Source organism: Pan troglodytes, chromosome 12 (genome assembly GCF_028858775.2).
Source record: "Pan troglodytes isolate AG18354 chromosome 12, NHGRI_mPanTro3-v2.0_pri, whole genome shotgun sequence".
NCBI classification, from domain to species: domain Eukaryota; kingdom Metazoa; phylum Chordata; class Mammalia; order Primates; family Hominidae; genus Pan; species Pan troglodytes.
Genome location: NC_072410.2, coordinates 58,394,776 through 58,412,724, shown reverse-complemented (window position 1 = coordinate 58,412,724; position 17,949 = coordinate 58,394,776).

The following is a 17,949-nucleotide window of genomic DNA, read 5'->3' as shown; positions in this document are numbered from 1 at the left end:
ACAGTGGGGAGAAATGGAGGATGCAGCTCATTCCTCTCACGATAGAGGGGCTTAAGGAGAACTTAATGTGTATCACCTTCAGTCTGGGGGCAGACTGGATTGGACCAGCCTTGAAAACCTCAAAGGTCTTCAGATGGAGGGGCGCAGACAGAGGGCTTTACTGGGCTAGGGGAAATAGGGAAAGGATGAAGGCAGGGACTTGGAAGCTGGCTCATTGAGTGCCCTGGGGGTAAAGGAACCTCAGCCAAGAGAAGCAGAGATGTTGCTGGATTTCCAGGAACCAAGGAAGCAGAGGCAGCTGCTGGGATTGCGATGCATCGACCTTTCACCTGCGACCCACAGGTGAGAGAACTCAGTGATGATGAAGGGGAGGGAGTTGCTGAGGAAGGTTGAACTTTAATAGCAGTTAAGTCCTGAGAAGGCCCACCCTGGAGCTTTCTTGCACCTTTCTCTAGTTCTCCTTCCCTTCCTCCAACCCTGGGGCACTATAGTCAGCAGCTGAAGGGAGGAGAGGGCAAGGAGAGTCAGTCACACCCGCCCCACGCCCATAGTAGGCCTGAGCTGGGAGAAAGATGAGGACTCTAAATCCAGTTTTGAGTTTTTGTTATTCCACAGGACTGGACATTTGATTTCTGAAAGGAGATTACATCTCATGGCTTCAGTGACTGTAGGACTCTTTTAGATTAGAGGGACCAGAAAAGTCAGAGTCTGCCAGAATTTCCTCCCACAGCGCGCCTTCAAGGGGATCCTGGAAGACCACACAAAGCTTCTGTGTTCTCCCAGCACGGGATAGCCGGACATGAGCAAGTCCAAGCCTGCCCCTGCCCTGGAGATGGGGCAATGAGGGCAGAGAGTCCACTGAGGGCAGGCTTGGGTGTGGAGCACCTTCAGAGAGGGGCCCTTCCCTAGAGACAGGGCAGGAAACCAGGCTCACTCTTTGGCACCCAGGAGTCTGGGGAGTGAGGGTGACGACAGCGACAGCGGAGAGGCTCCCGGCAGGATGGGGCCTGAGGAAGCCAGTGCATCTGCAAAGGCCTGCAGGTCAGGCCCAGCTCTCAGGGGCCCCGCCAGGGGAACCTCCTCCAGCAGATAACTTGAATGGAGGGCAGGCCAGACACCGAGGGAAGTTAGCCCAGTGAGGCGGCCCTTGTGCCCCAGGCTCAGGGAAGGAAGGTGAGTTCAGAATCAGAATCAAAAGACGGTGTAATTAGAAGCTGCAAGTAGATACACATGAGGGCGTAATACCTGCCGTCACGCAGCTGAGAGCGCTCGGGGCACTCTGGAAGAAAGCGCAAATTCAAAGTAATATTATCATCTTAATTATAATTAGAACCTGCAAGTGGAGTCTTGAAAGGCATTTATAGCATATCCTTACTTGTTTAGGTCAGCTTCCCAGAAAGAGGGGGAAAAATAGACTTGGACTTTTTTAATTTAGGCAAGAAATAGATCGGCCCATGCGTCAGGGCTGCTGTCTAGAGCCCCCTATGTGAGGGACGTCTTTTGGGGCTCAGTTTATTAAAGCTCTGCCTAGAGCCTAAAAGCTCAATATGGCAGAAAATAGGCTTTTTTTTTTTTTTTTTTTTGTAAGCTTTAGAGGGCTGCAAGCCAATTGGAAGCTTCCACCCGCTGTGAAGTAGTGAGACTGGTAAAATAGCTAGTAAATTACCCCTGACTCAGGGCCCATTGAGTGATAGGTCTGCAAAGCAGAGCACGAGGGGAGGACGGCCAACAAATATCCGGGGGAACCCCAGTTGTTCCTGGTTATCCCTTGGCTGATTGTCTGGACTGAGGATAATTCAGACTTGCTAAGCTTTTTCCTCTCACTTTCTACCCCTCTTAGAGGACAGGAGGCATCAGACAGGGGCCCGAGGGAGAAATGCTACCCCTTATTTAGCTGTTGGGGGAAGCTCTGGTGAAAACCCCATGAAAGCAAGTTGGGGCTGATGGTCACAATGAGGTCTCTGCTTCTGTGGAATTCAGCCGCCCACGCTGCTCCCGTGCCCGGTCCCTGTGAACAATCCAGAAACAGCTGTGATTGGCAGAGCCACTGAAACCAGAGCTTCGTAGACGGGAGGAAAACAATCACGCCACTGTGTGGTGCAACTGGGTTTGCAGGCTCCCTGACAGATGAAGACAAATGTTGCATAACAGCTTATGAAAAATTGGCTTAAAAAAACTCTGCATACCTGGGTCGTAGTCAATGAGAACTAATGTAGGTGCTTCTATCCCATCTCCTATTCCCAAAATTTAGGCACCCAATCTCCCTTGGTTTCCAAGGGCCCCTTTCATGCCCAGCTCTGCCCTGTCTCATGCTCGAAACCCATTTCTTGATCCCCTTTCCCTTCTCCACTCAGCTCCTACGTTCCAAACTTACCTCCCCTTAGACCAATTCCTTAAGGATTCTGATAGTTTGACAATCAGCAGTTTGGGACTAACATATCTCCTCTTCCAGATAACATTGGATCCTACCTGGAGCTTCACGGAGTTGTGCCCTCATCTAAAAGGAGGCTGTGGGGAATGTTTGAGGCACCGCCTGGCCCCGGGGGGAGACAGTTCAGTGTAGGGCGTCTCTCAACAGCACCAGATGCATACAAGTCTGAAGTCTTGGAGCATCAGGACTTTTTTTTTTTTTTTTCAATTTTGCTCTGAGCTTTTTGGCGACTATCCTTGCTCAAATAAGTTTTTCTCTAAGTTTCTAATTCATAGGTTTGTCATGATTCACATTTAAAACAAACAAATTTTAATCATTCCCACCTCCCCTCCCCCCCCGCCCTTAAGTGTTGTAGCAGCTTTTCCCCTGGGTGGAAAGAAACCTGGAGTCTGTTCCAAAAACTTTGGAAAAGGAAGCCCTGATCTCTCCAATGCTCACTATATACTTTCCATGCACGGGAGTGGTTTACTGTAGCAAAGAGTATTTTGTTACGCCTTCTGGGTAATTTTGTGCAAAAATTTACGATGTCAAGGGAACATGGTTATTAGGAGCAAACCGTACAACTCCTTATCTGTTTCTCCACAGGCGCTAGCCATGGGGTTCAGAGCCAAGTGCCAGCTCTTCCTGCTAAAAATGTTCTCAATTTGGTCTCCGCCAGCAGTGAGGACAGCAGTGTGAATGTGTGAATTCTTGCTCCAAACTGGCTAGAACCACGTTTTGTAAATGTCATTTCTTGGGATGCTGTTTTATCTGAGAAATCACATTTCACCAGCAGCACTGAAACTAGCTGATGATGCCATAATAAGTTCTGACTCCTGCAGGGAGAAGCTCTTTGAGGCCCTTTTTCAATACAGCTGACATGTTTTTCATTTAAGAGCCTTTTTAGGACAAGTTTAAACTCTCACATCACTCTATAAATCTTATGAAATGAAAATCAAATTCAGTACAGTTACAAGCTGTTCAATTCTATCTCCTTTATAACATTTATAACTAATATAACAGAAAATTTAAAAACCCTCTTTCGTGCTTTCTACCAAGGCGGCAATATGGACTCAATATACACAAAATGTAGAACTGAAAATGAATTACATGTTTAAAATACAGATTTTTACACAACAAGACAACAGTCCTGGACCTCCTCCTCCTTAAACATTAATGTCATAATCGCCAAAGCATTTTTGGTCATGCAAAGTCTCTGTCAGATAAACCTCAAATTCACAATTCCAAGATAAGAGACACTGCCTCAAAATGGAAGAAAATGTCTTCTTCTAGAATCATTAGGTATATTATTTTACTTGGTAGGTTACTTGAAGCCGGCAGTTAAACTGGTCCCTAGATATTTATTAACCTAAGAAAAGACACGGGAAAATGTACTTCATACAGTCTTCAAGCAGATACTCCACTGTTTTAAAATGAATTTCATTAAGGCTTATACTCAATACACCTACTATACATGTGTATTTAAAATATAGTTTTTCCACTAATTGCAAGATTTAGTGAAAATGTGGCTTTGGCAGGCAATGAATAATACGTATGCTACATATTCAGTAAAGTTAAAGTTGGGGTTGAAAATAACCATTTATTTATTGTTCAGATTACAATAAAATCTTGTTTGCCTGGAACTCAGGCTACTAGGAATATCAAATAAGAGAAATGTTTTGGAAATGTTCTGCTTTTACAGTTGTTAGGATGTGACTAGTAACTAAGTTGATAAAGAGGTGTATGTAACTAATAAAAGCAAAAACTTCTAGGTTGCACATTAATAGCTGTGTAGCTTCACCCCAGGCTCTTCGCCATTTGAGGATATAGTCCTCTGTGCAGTTTCATGCTCATGGGAAGACCCTGGATGGTTCTGAAGGGTTGTGTGCACCCAGTGCCTAAGTACAACGCCCCCAGAGCAAAGAGGTAGAAAATGGTAGTGGCTAAGTATGTGGACTCCAATGCCAGTCAGTCTGAGTTCAAAGCCCAACCATACCACGTACTCACTGTGTGACTTTAGGCCAAACTGTCAACCTCTTTAGCCTCAGTTTCCTTATTATGTAAATAAAGTTATATCATTGGATTGTGAAGACTATACTAGTGTAGAGTGTCTAGCAGCACGCAGGCACATAGAAGGCACTCAATAAATGTGAAGATTTTTATTCCCAAATGATCCTTTTCCAATGGGTCCCAAGCTTCAGTCTGTATCTTAGTTTGACTAGAGATGTGATAGAACCATATTCAGGAGAATTACCAAGGAAACACCTGTCATCTTTCTATTACCCCAGGTGTAGCTCCTAAAATTCCATCACTTGAACAAGTGTAAACAGAGAATATATTTGGACATTAAACATAGTGTTACTATTAGCAGAAACAACATCTAACACCTTTCTGAAAGTGTTCCATGTTCTGTCTCAGGAGCCAGTTGGGATATGGGATTCTGGCCCATCTAAAACCCAGAATTCCCAAACGCCTGTTCTGAATGTCTCCAACCACCAGGATCACCAATCCACTTTGGCCCTCTACCAACTACAGATTTTCTCACTCCTCCTAATGATTGCGTACTCTTGATTTAAGAGGAGCAGTTCTCCTTTAATCCAAGCCAAGTTAGAGAAAGCATGAAAGAAACATTCACTTCTCTTCCCAACTTGGCTGTCAGGTTTTTGGGAGTTGGCCAGGAGGAAAGATGGTCCCATGAGGAACTGCAAAACCAAGTGTCAACTGCCTGGATGCCGCAGGCCATACACACTTCTGGGGTAATGCTTTTCTCTAACATTGAAGTGAAGTGGCGGGAACCCCCATCCCACATTTGGTGGAAGCCAGCATGTCTCTTCCCGCAAAGCTTGCTGGAACTCTTGAGGACCTTCCCGTTCTCCTAGTCTCCTCTTGCTCAGATTTCTCCATTCCTCTGCACTCCTGAGTGAACCCCGTGTCTTTCCTTCTAAGACTGCTGTGTTCCTCATATTGCTTTGTCCCATGTTGGATGCTGCCCCAATTCCTTAGCTTTCTCCAAAGCACCATCCACACAAGGCTGGGCTGTGCAGCAGTGTTTGGAGCAAGCAAGGGGTTGTCTGCAGTACAGCTCAACACAGGGACAACAGATGCCATTGATGAGAAAGCCCATCCATTATTCCTGCCCTGGGGACTGTCCTGCTGACTGTATTACCCCTTAGGCCCATCCTGATGCTGTTTTCTCAGGTCCCTTCTTCTCTCTCCAGGTCCTTCTCCCTTCTCTAAGAGCCAGTCTTCTCCCCCAAATCCTGATTTCTTTCTTGTGCGTAGAATCTGGCTCTCCATAACCTTATGTCCCACTAAACTCAGGTCTACCTTTGCAGACCGACCAGCCCACCAAAGTGCTTTGCTGGGCAGAGGCTCCACAAATGCTTCTGCCCTTAAATTGCATAAAGATCTGACAGCAGCTTTGAAATTCATACATGGGACATTTGTTTTCCCCAGTCTCTGTAAGAGGGAGGAAGACTGTATATCTGCTAGGATGGAACATAGGTGTGGCTCAGAGTCACACAGACCCAAAATGACAGTGGCTTACATGAAGTGGAATTTTTATTTCTCTCACGCATAGATGTCTGAGCTGGAATTAGGGCACAGCTTCATGAAAGCATCCTCCGGGACCCAGTTTCCTTTTATGTTATTGCCGTACCCTCCCTAAGGTGTTGTCTTCATGATTCCAGATGTTTCACGGCCACACCCTGGGCCAGCCAGCAGGAGGGAGTAAAAGGCAATGCGGAGGGCATGCCCTTCCCTCGAGGGCATAGCCTGGAAGTTGCCTATATCACCCCCCTCGCATCCACTGGTCAAAACTTAATCACATGACTGCAATACAGGCTGTGAATTAGAGGCTTCAATTCAGGGGACCATGGGTCTAGCTAAAAATCAGATCTACCATAGAACTGTACTGTCCAATAGAGTAGCCACTAGCACATAGGGCCATTTACATTTGAATGAATTAAATGAAATTTAAAATTCAGTTCTTCAGTCAGCCTAGCCCCATTTTAAGTGCTCAATAGCCACATGTGGCTCATGATGACCACATTGGACATTATAGACATGGAACATTTTAATCTCAGAAAGTTTTACTGGGCAGTGCTGCTAAAGAAAAAGCATGAAATACTAGGTGCAATTGGCGGTCATTGTCACAGGCACTATAAAGGTTTATTCCTCCTCTTTTAAGAGTAAGTCTCTTGGAGTTGAGAATTTTTCCAGCCCAACAGTGTGACCTTGTGCAGCAGTTGCTCTCTTGAGTGTACCCTGCAGCTGCTCACCAGGCAGTGATCATGATTGAAGGGTATAGCACACACCTGGCACATAGTAGAGAGTCAATAAATGTTGGCTCCCTCTCCCCGTGCCACCACCCCCGATACACACTCACAGCCTCCCTCCCCTTTATGGAACTTACAGAGTCCTCTGTCTCACCCTGAAGGTGAGACATTATTAATCCCCGCCCCCACCCCCCCCCCCCCAACATCGCATCGCAGCAGAGAAACTGGGAGACTCAACCTTTCCAAGGTGAGGGAGTGAGGTGTATGCTGAGGTGGGATTTCAGCATGGTAAGTGTCTGCTTTGATACAGTGGGAAGCCTGACAGTGACAAATGACCACCTTTCATGCCTTTTTAAGAATTTGGGGAAAGAAAAGGATCACATATGCTTGCACAAGAAAGGGAGGCTTGTTCTCTCCAGTGAAGCCAGCTCTCAGCCTGGAGTCATGTTAGTCTGGGACAGTGTTTGCTTAGGATCTCATGGGCCACCAGAGAACCCATACCAAATATTTTCTTCAAAAGAACTGCTGGATCCTGGGAGCTGGATCACTTTGTCTCCTTGACTTTCAGGTGCTCTGTGACTTTAGGCCTCCTCTCTGGTGACCAGAAAGCTATATCCTGTAACATTCTAGAGCCCCTAGATGGTGGTAGGAGAAGGGAACAAAGTGAGGGAAGAGACCAGGAGGCTCAATATGAGTCCCTCTCACATCAAGGAGTCTGTATTTGGGCTCTTGAGCAAGAGGGGAAAAGCATGAAGTTGCTAATTCTTAAACTGTGTGAAGACACACACCTGTTTGAGGATTTGAAAGAAGCTACAGACTGTCTCCCCCTTCTGAAAAAATGCAGATACATGCCAAGATATAAAAACATCTTAAAAGGCTCAAGGACTCACTTAAATTATGTTACCTTGGCTTGGAATCCCAAATAATCACTATGATTTTGTTAAGTTTTATAAGGTTTTATAAAGTTTATACATTATCAGGCTTGAAATCCTCCAGGGCCCTAAGCCCATAAAGGGACAGCCGTGGGTAGAGCTCAGTCATAAAGAAATATCACAGCATTTAGGTTCCATTTTGATTTTTTGGACTCTGGGGATGTAAGAAACACCTCCCGTAGGATAACTCCCCAGGGACGAAGGCAGCCACATTCATCTAATAACTGAAGGTTCAAAAATCACCCAGGAGCAAAAATTACTCAGATCTGAATATAGGGAAATTAAAATGCATGAGAAACGAGACTACATGAAGCTCAACTTTCGAGTGAGAAAATAAAATTCCTGATCTGAAATCTCTTAGGGGAGGAGAGGAGAAGTCTTTGCTATATTATGAGAGCAAAAGATCATTACGTGGTTGATGAGGGGCATCCCGAGGTCCCTTGGCTCAAGTGCAGAGAATGAAGTGTGAGTAAAGGGTGGAGTGAAGCATAGGGCAGGCCACAAATGCAGTGACTATATTATGACGTGTGCTGTGTCACTTGGTCTGTCATCAATGACACTTTTAGCTCTTCCTGCTTTTCCAAATCTGTAGCTCCTGGGGCAGCTGGTGTTCAAAGCCTTATAGAAACTCTGTTCCCCTAAATCAGTGGTTCTCATCCTTGTTTGCACATTAGAACCACCTGGAGACTTAAAATACTACTGTCTGCACATCACCATTTGATTGGTCTGTAGTGGGACCCAGGAATCCCTTGTAACAAAAGCTTCCCAGATGATTCTAATGCACAGCTATGGCTGAGAACCACTCCTTTACCGTTGTTAGAAATTATTGCAGGTATTCCGAGGATCTGTAGAGAATTTAGGTAGTTAATAATCAGAGAAAAGCTGAAAGGACTGTTTTTTTAACAAACATGACAACCTTAGAGTTAGGAAAGCTGCATTGTTAAACAAGGTTGGCCAGGAAAATGGGTTTGTGGGTCTGGCATTTGTCCTCTTTTCATTCATTAAATAACAGAGCCTGATCGGCTTCAGTAATGAATGTGAACTTCTGTTAAATACTTAATAAGATGAGAGTTTCCAGAGAGAAGTAATCAAGAATGAGTTTAATACTATTCCAATTAGGTGCAGATTAAACAGTGTGCGACATAAAAATTCAAAGCCAACGGAGCTAAAGAAGAACTTGGAAGTTGCTTGTGGTTAGGATGGGAGTTGCTGACGGCAGGAGGGTCAACACTGTCAGCCACCACATTGCTCAGCAATAAGACCTGGTGATTATGTGCTTTGATAGGGTTAGGTACTAATCCAATGATGTGTGAGTTAGCTGTCACCCTTCTTCCAACTATATTATTCTTGTTTTTAGGAAGCAGAGGTAAGGGTGACATTGGAGACTTTTCAGTCACATTCACAGAGTAGTCCGTGAGATGGATGTCTTAGTTTGGGTTCCCCAGAAGCATGCTCCACAACAAGGATTTGAGTACAAGAGTTCATTTGGAAGGTTACCCCAGGAAACATTAAGGGGGAAATGGGAAAGGAGACAGGGAAGGAAAGAAAGGCAATAAATAGGTTGTTATCGGCCGGGCGCAGTGGCTTATGCCTGTAATCCCAGCTTTTTGGGAGGCTGAGGCAAGTGGGTCACTTGAGGTCAAGAGTTCGAAACCAGCCTGGCCAACATAGTGAAACCCCGCCTCTGCTAAAATACAAAAAAAATTTTAGCTGGGTTTGGTGGTGTGCACCTGTAATCCCAGCTACTTGGGAGGCTGAGGCAGGAGAATCGCTTGAACCCTGGAGGCAGAGGTTGAAGTGAGCCGAGATTGCACCACTGCACTCCAGCCTGGTCGACAGAGTAAGATTCCATCTCAAAAAAAAAGTGTGTTCTCAGTTATCTCTGAGGGCAACTGGGGGTTAGTCTTGCTGTGTAGACATGCCTCAGAGTCACCCAACAGAGACTGGGTCTTTATTCACCACGTCCCCATCAATCATGGGTTGAAGTCTGCTTCCAGGGCAGTAACCTTCCTTTTCTGGCTCCTAGGCCTGATGCACTTTCCCAGCCAGATAAAGGCTTGAAGAGACAGAGTGGCAGGTGTGGGAAATAAGCAGGCTTTGGAGTGTAGAAATGAAAACAGAGAATATGGGCAGGGCACTGACAGCGTCTGCCACAGTGGATAAATCCATTCATCCACCCATCCATCTGCCCATCCATCAGAATAATTATCAAGTGGCAGACACATTTTGGAATTATGGCTGGTCACATGTTCACAAAAACTCTTACAGATTTCTATACAGTGGACCAGCCCGCTATATTTCTTTAAATCTGTCTGCCAATCAATCTCCCAGCCCATCCAATCTTTCTTTGAATCCAGGAGGTAACATTTTATTCAACTCTCAAAATTTATTATGCTTAAAATGACCTCCTTTCATCCCCCAACACCACTGCAATGCTAAAATCTCAAGTGTAGGTTAGCAGGTAGGTTCCCATTGGGTCTAGCCTACCGGGGGTAAAGAGAGAAAAATTGCTTGAATGTGGTAAGATTCACGATAAAGGGAATGAAGTCACCTGACCCAGTCAGGGTTGGGTCTCCCGACACTTTTGCCATTAACTACTCTGCTTCTGTCAGCAAAGCCCTTGGCTGTGTTCTCCAGACCCAGCCCAAAGCATGCATTCTTTAACAGCTATTTGATCCTTATTTCTAATAATCAAAGAGATTCTTACCAGTGAGGAGCCAGAGTTGGGCCAGAGTCTAGGTTGTTATGGTTTGAATGTTTGTTCCCTCCCAAACTCATGTTGAAATTTAATTGCCATTGTGACAGTATTAAGAAGTGCTGAGGCTATGAGGGCTATGCCCTCATGCATGGATTAATGCCATTATCATGGGAGTGGATTCATTATTGTGGGAATGGGTTCCTTATAAAAGGACAAGTTTAGCCCCTTTTGTCTCTCTCTCGCCGTCTCTTTGCCCTTCTGCCATGGGGTGACTTAGCAAGAAAGCCCCCACCAGATGTGATCCCCCTGATCTTGGACTTCCCAGCCTCTAGAGCTGGAGAAAGAAAGTTCCCTTCATTATAAGTTACCCAGTCTGTGGAATTCTGTTATAGTGGCACAAAGCAAACTAAGACATAGGCTCACAGCAGGGAGAGGTGAGGAATTGTCTCAGATAGGTAGGTGAAATTCAAATGCAATCACTTTATGTGGGAATTGTTTGACACAGCCCAAAACAAACCACCAACCTACTAAACCTTAGGGTTTTAAAAAGTAATACTGTGCAAAACCAAATAATCTCACCCCATCCCTGGCCTTTATTCAGAGTGGAATTTGGGGTGAAGCAGGTGTCAGAAGGGCTGCCACCTAGAACCAGGGCTCCCGGATTTGCTCTCCTTGTTTATCTCAGGGAGGGCTGTCAAGCAGCCCAGCAAGGCATTTGCCTCTTTTCTGAGAATTCACTCTGCCTCTCACATTCTTCACTAGATCCCTTAAAGTTAACAACACATTGCAGTGTCCGGTGCAGAAAGGATATTTGAACCATGACATTATCTCTTTTTCTCAACTTCGGAATGCAAAGAGAAACTTCAAATAAATTTCTAGTGCTTCTTGAAATACTTTCAATAGACATACATTAAATACTTTATACTTCCTTCCAAATTATGATTTTTAGAGACAGAACTAATGTTACCTTAGAGTCTTGCCCAGTTCTGACAGACTAAAAATTATATGGCCTTTTCTGACTACAAAAATAATTCCACCTCATAAAAATTCAAACCCAACAGAGACAAAGGAGACTGTGGTATAGGAGTCTCTCGTGGCCAGGGTAGGGCATGTGGACAGCACAAAGTTGGGAATGTCAGCCGTGCACATTACGTGGTAATAAAACCTAGTGACGTTGCACTTTGACGGGAGCACAGATGTCAAAATGGCTTCATCACCCTGGCCTCCTCCAAACGTCCTGCCTCCTGGGAATTGGGAGGTGGAGGCAGTTGGGCTCCTGGCTTGTCCCATTACAAATAACATGCAATATCATTCAACAAACGCTCACTGAGTGCCAAGCAGTGAGAAGACATGATGAGCAGGGCAGACCCCATGATGCCTGCTCTCCAGAAACTCTCTTCTGTGTTAAGAGGAGATGGAACTAAATTTTTAAAAACTCACTCCTCCATGTAGAGCTGTAATCAGAGACGAGATCCCCCAAAGAAGGGATCCCAGCTCTAAGAGAGCACGTAGCAAAGGACTCTGCCCTAGACTGGGGGCTGACAAGACTTCCCTGTGCCGTCAGAAGGAGGAGGCATTAACTAGAAGGGGAGGGCAATGGGGTTTGAGGCTATGGGCATTCCAGAAGGCAGGAGGCATAAGTGCAAGGGCTTGTGGTACAAGGGGATCTCTGCAGATCTGGAGACTGAAGGAAGACTTGTTGGCTAGGGAGCAGAGAGTGGTGGATAATGCGGTCAGATCAGGCAGGGCTTGTCAGCCAGGCTAAGGGGCTTGCTAGCTGAGCAGAATGCTAAGCAGGGGTTTGCATGTGGGTGAGGCAGGGGGTGGTTGCAGTGGAGGGTGGATTGGGTGGGGGATTGTTGATGGGCATAACCTCAGTCGGTGGGCCAGTGCAGTTATCCTAGCAAGAGCGGGCAGAGGATGCCGGGGGCTGGCAGACAACCAGGGTGTTTGCTCCAAACCCTCTTACAGCTACAAACGGAGCATTACTTTTGTGGCTACTGGCTTCCAGGATGCCAGTCCACTGTGCCAGCAGAACAGTATCTGCTCCCCTGAGGGAGCTTCCTGGGAACATGCACATCCTTATTCAGTAGGTCTCAGGAGGGCTCAGGAATAGGAAGTTTAAAAGCTTCTCCAGGCAGGCATCTGCATTTTTTTCCATTTTCTCTACAAAGGTTTGCTCTGAAAGAGGGTGTTAAACCCTGGACCAAGCACTAGGTGTTAATTCGGTTCTACCACCTTCATCAAATGGTGTCAGCTCACAAGTCTCAGTCCCACCAGCTGCAAAATGGGGGTGGTCATTTCTTTCTGTGCCTCATGGGGTTGTTCTGAGAATCTAATGAATTTGAAAGCATAACACAAATACCTGATGTTCTTGCTCTGCAAACAATAGTTTTTAATGTGGAAAGACATTCTGATTTTATTACTTAGTATTTTGGCGCTCTTTTCTCTAGGCTACGCAGGACAAGTGAGGGCTGTTTAAACAACAGTGGTGCTTGCTCCAGAGTCCTCCTGCTTCACTGAGGAAGGGGTGCTGCTCCTTCCCCTGGGTCCTGAGTGGCTTCCCCTCATTCCCAGCCACAGATGCCGCTTCCCTCCCACTGGCTCATGAGGTTGTTGCTGCTGCAGCCTGCACTACCGGTTCCCCTGCCTTTGGCCACACATCACCTAACGTTTGCTCTGCTCCAGACACTGACCGAAACTCTTTACACATGTTATCAAAATTATCACCTCCCCTTAAAAGATAAGGAAACTGAGCCTTAAAGCGGTGCTCACATGGCCAGGAAAGTGGGGAGCTGCTACCTGAACCCATTAACCACTCTATAATACCATTGTTTGCAGGAAGGAGGGTTTCCTTCCTCGATGGAGTGTGATCCCCAGAGCTAAGGGGTGGCCTTTATTCCCACTTATCTACCCTCTTATTCTTTGTGTCCTAGAGGTCCAACCATTAGGCTCAAACTTCTCTTTTACTCTTTCTTCCAGAGAAACGAGGAACCATCGAGCAAAGGGGACATCTGGGGTGGCAGAGAAACAAGGAACCATCAAGCAAAGGGGGCATCTGGGGTGAGTGTATAGATCCAGCCCTGACCCTCATTAACTAGTGGAGATGCTCATAAGATTGTGGGCTTCTTGAGGGCAAGGGCGCCCTCTTATTCATCTTTGTGTGAATGGCACAAAGTCGGTGTTGGGTAATGTCTGTTGATTGCTGAAGCGCTGGCAAGATGCCTAAGGGAAGAGAAGCATTGATTAATCTAGTGGTGCCTTCTCACACCCTGCTTTGATTGGGGGCAATGGCAATGTTAACCTCAAAAGGTGTGTGGTGCTTTACGGTGTACACAATGCATCAGTCTACAATTGCGAGATGATTTTTATCCCCATTAGAAGGAAAATAAAACAGAGGTGCAGGGAAGTTAAGTGACTTGCAATGCTACAGATTGATTTGAAAGCACTGGCACTGGAGTCAGTCAGATGAGTTTGAGTCCTAACTCTGCCTTGAACTAAGTAGTTACCATGTGGCTATGTGGCAATGAGCTAGGTCCTTACACCCTAGAAACTCTACTTTCCTCATGGATAAAATCAAGATGATGACGGCACCATTTACATAGGATTATCTTGAGGATTAAATGAGATTATGCATATAAAGTGTCAGGCACATAGTAAGTGCTCAGTAAATACTGGCATTTGCTAGTGGTCATAGAGCTGGGGCTCTGGTTGTCTGACTTCAGTCAAATATTCTTTGACCCAGATTTGAAGCCTGTGATCAGCACATTTATATTGAACAAATGCACGGCAGAATATTGAGAAGGAATTTATGACAATATTTACATAAAGAGTTGGCATTTGCATTGATGAAACCAAAAACAGAGCCCTAAGAACTGACCAGGGAGAAAAACCATGGATGTCTCTGAGGAATTTGATATAACTATATAACTATAATGTTCAGCACAGTGACCTTGGCTTGGAGTCACCAACTGATTTCAATTGTTGTTTGAGTTATCACTGGAGAATGGAATATCATTCATTTGTTTAACAAACATTTCTTGGGCACCTGCTGTGTGCCAGCCACTGTGCTGTGAGTCAGGATGTAATGGAGAGCAGAAGAGGCAGAGCCTGCGGCTGCACGAAGTCCCCAGTCAGGTAGGAACACTGGAGGGGCTGCTCTCAGCCTTGAGAATCTCAGCAGCCAAGGAGCCACGCCCCTGGTGGGTCGGGGGACCACTCAGACGGGTGGTGACCAGGCTCTGTTATGATTTATTTTCTCTTAATGGTAAAGTTGTGAGCAAGTCTCAACTCTCATTTCTTCTTAGAGAAAATATAGGCAAGAAGTGGTCACAGAAATAAAGCTGGAGAGGAGGAGTCCTTTTTTTGGGTAGGGTCCTAGGATCCATGAAAACATCTCCAGATGGCAGATGGTCTGGAGGGAGAATCCCATGGCTTATCCTCATCTAATCGGATCATCTATCTTCTTAAATGCTATCCCAAAGGATATGTGTCTTGGCTGGGTGAGACAGTGGAGGAAACCCCTTTGATTTTCTTGATGAGACTTCTCTTCCTTCGGTGTAGATTCACAGAGAAATGATGGTTTAATAGAGAGATCTAAATTATCCAAAATTAACAACTTGACATTGATGGTGTTAGCCTCATAACTACTGATACAGAGACAACCAGAGCTAAAGCATTGGCTTTTAGGCCCCCTTTCTAGGACAATATGCTTATTTCCAAAGGAAATGCATTCTCCCATCCAGGTCATATCTTCTGGCTGTCCCAAAGCCAACACTGGAGCTGGTAGAAGGGACTGAGGTATGATTTGTGTCATGCCTTTTTATTTGTCAGACCAGCAAATGCCATACTTGACTCATAGAGTCAGCTTGGGGATTAAATGAGATCATATATGTAAAACAGCAGAGTGCCTAACTTGTGACAAAGACTTAACATTTGCTAACCATTTGGAATGGATGTCTGGTTTGGGTCTGTCTAGCACTCCTATCTCCTTTGGAGAACAGTCCCCCTTCCATTCCACACTGCCTCGGTGGGCATGGTACCCCTTCTCCTGAATGCAGCAAGAGAGAGTTAGGCCCACATACAGGGACATGCAGAGATGAGAATGGGATAGACAGAGAGAGAGTCCTGGCATGTGTGAGACCAGACATGGTTCCTAAATCCCGGATTCCTATAGCTTCTTTTTCAATTCTGAGTCACCTTGGGCCAAGCCACAGAGGTGAGCAAAGAGTTCCCATTTTACTTAAGCAGCCTGAGTTGAGGTTCCATAATTTGCCATTGGTCCCATGAGGATGTGAGGCCGTGATGCCGTAAGTCCACGTGGCAGGAGAACTGGGTGGACAGTAACCTTTTAGGTGCCCACAACTGAGAAGTGAGAATGTTCTCAGAGCACCCCTGGGTCTTAGTCACTGACATTTAAACAGGCTGCAAAACATCTTTCACCTGCCTCTTACATGCCCTCTGTGAATTACATATTGTGGCTTACCACCGAAAGTAACACCTCCCTTCTGAGTCTCAAAGACAGCAAGGCAAGCCGAGAACTTGGAGCTGTGTATTAGTGAGAGGAACCTCCCACTGGTTTAGATCAGGGAGGACATCCCGTGGTCTGCTCAGGTCAGTCATGCCCCAGGCCAGCAGCTGGAAGGACAGCAGAGTGGGCTCAGTGAGCAGTGAATATAACCCAGAAAATAGATGTTCATCTCAAGGGCAGTCTCTGGGCGTCATGCATCTTTGGACCCCCAGGGCTGAGTGCTGCATCAAGGAGTCTGAAGTTCTTTAAGGTCCCAGTGAATGGAACGGAATCTGCCCCAGCTGGCAGCGTGTCCCCGGCTGCACTAAATGAGATTCTGTGGGGTACGGGGAAAGGCATGAGAACTTTAGGCCCCTGAGGTCAGGGAGACACAGCCAAATAGCTCAGATACAAAGTGTCTTGGCAGGCACAGAGGGGTGTAGCAGTGAGGTGAGTGGGCGGCGGGGGGGTGCATTTTTTGCTAGTGTGCCCAGTTTTGTTGACAAAAACGGTAGCATCTGAGCAGGACCTTGACCAACTGGTGGGATGCAGGGTGAGTGATATGCGCAAGATGTGGTCCTGGGCCAGCACCATCAGCATCGTCTGGGAACTTGTTAGAAAGGCAGAGTCTTGGCCAGGCATGGTGGCTCATGCCTGTAATCCCAGCTCTTTGGGAAGCCGAGGTGGGCGGATCACAAGGTCAGGAGATCGAGACCATCCTGGCTAACATGGTGAAACCCCATCTCTACTAAAATACAAAAAATTAGCCAAGTGTGGTGGCATGTGCCTGTAGTCCCAGCTACTCAGGAGGCTGAGGCAGGGGAATCGCTTGAGCCCGGGAGGCAGAGGTTGCAGTGAGCCGAGATCGGCCCAGTGCACTCCAGCCTGGCAACATGGGACCAGGCGTGCAAGGCAGGCAGGCATCTGATTGCAGGATCCCCAATACCAGATTTTAGAATCATGTCATTTTTCCATACCATTGAGAAGCTCCTGAAAGTTTTTGAAGAAGAGTGAGTCATTCATTTATTCACTCAGCTAATATTTACCAAGCACCTACCACGTGCCAGGCCCTACATGGGCACCAAGATCCAACAGTCAACGTGCCCACATTAGCTAAGGGCAACTTTTAAGCAAGGGCTTATTCAGAGACAAGATTGCTATTGTCTGTCTTTTCCATCTGATTTGCGAATGGAACATACACCTGCTGTGCTCTCCAGAAACAACTCTGCTCCTTGTCTCTGACAGAAGCGCTTCAGTTGAGCATTTATGGAAGTTTCTAACAGTGGTGATGTGAATGGATGACAGAAAGCAGGCGCGTGCGCACACGCAGTTTTGAAAGGCTGGGGGCCAGTGGGAGAACGCATTTTCTTTCAGGTCTGTGCTGCCTGCCAGGGAGCTGCTGTTCTCGTGCGGCATCTTAAGATGGCCCTGGCAGCCTTTGGCTTTTGCCTTGTGAGGGTCAATGGGCTTCAGGTGTTTCTGTGTTGATCTAACAGTTTCAGGAAGCCGTGGGCCGGGAGGGTGGGGGTGAGCGAGGGGAGGAGTGGGGAAGGGAAGGAGGAAGGCTGTGGGTAGCTTCTCTTCTGTTCTCACATGACAGCTCTGATGAAATTAGAGTGTGATCTCAAAGACAAGCTGGTCTTTTCATCTGAATTAAATGAAATAGGCCAATATGCTCTTCTAGAAGATCAAACATACCCAGGACAATGTTCAATCCTCTTTCTTTGTCCCACTTTGGGACAAAAACCAAACTGGGGAAAAGAACGGGGAGGCTGGAGCGCCTGCTGGGGCCCCTTCTCTGCCCACACGGCTCCTCTTGGGCTCTGGGCAGGCTGAGCTTAGCGGGCATTGCCCTCTGCTGGGGCATATCAGGAGAAATGAGCTAAGGCCAGGGGTGGTCCTATCAGGTGGCAGAGGACAGGATTTGGACGAGTCGCAGGGCTATTACTGATGGAGATTTAGCACTCTGGCCTCTGAGAAAACAGCCAGGTTTCTGATCTGCCCAAGCCCTCTGTCTCTCCTGTCAGGGGCCTTCTCAGCACCCCCTAAACATTCCAATTCCTCTCCTACTCCAGTCTATTCCGTTCTTTCTCTGAATGGTCCACAGCTTATCCCAGGTCTGT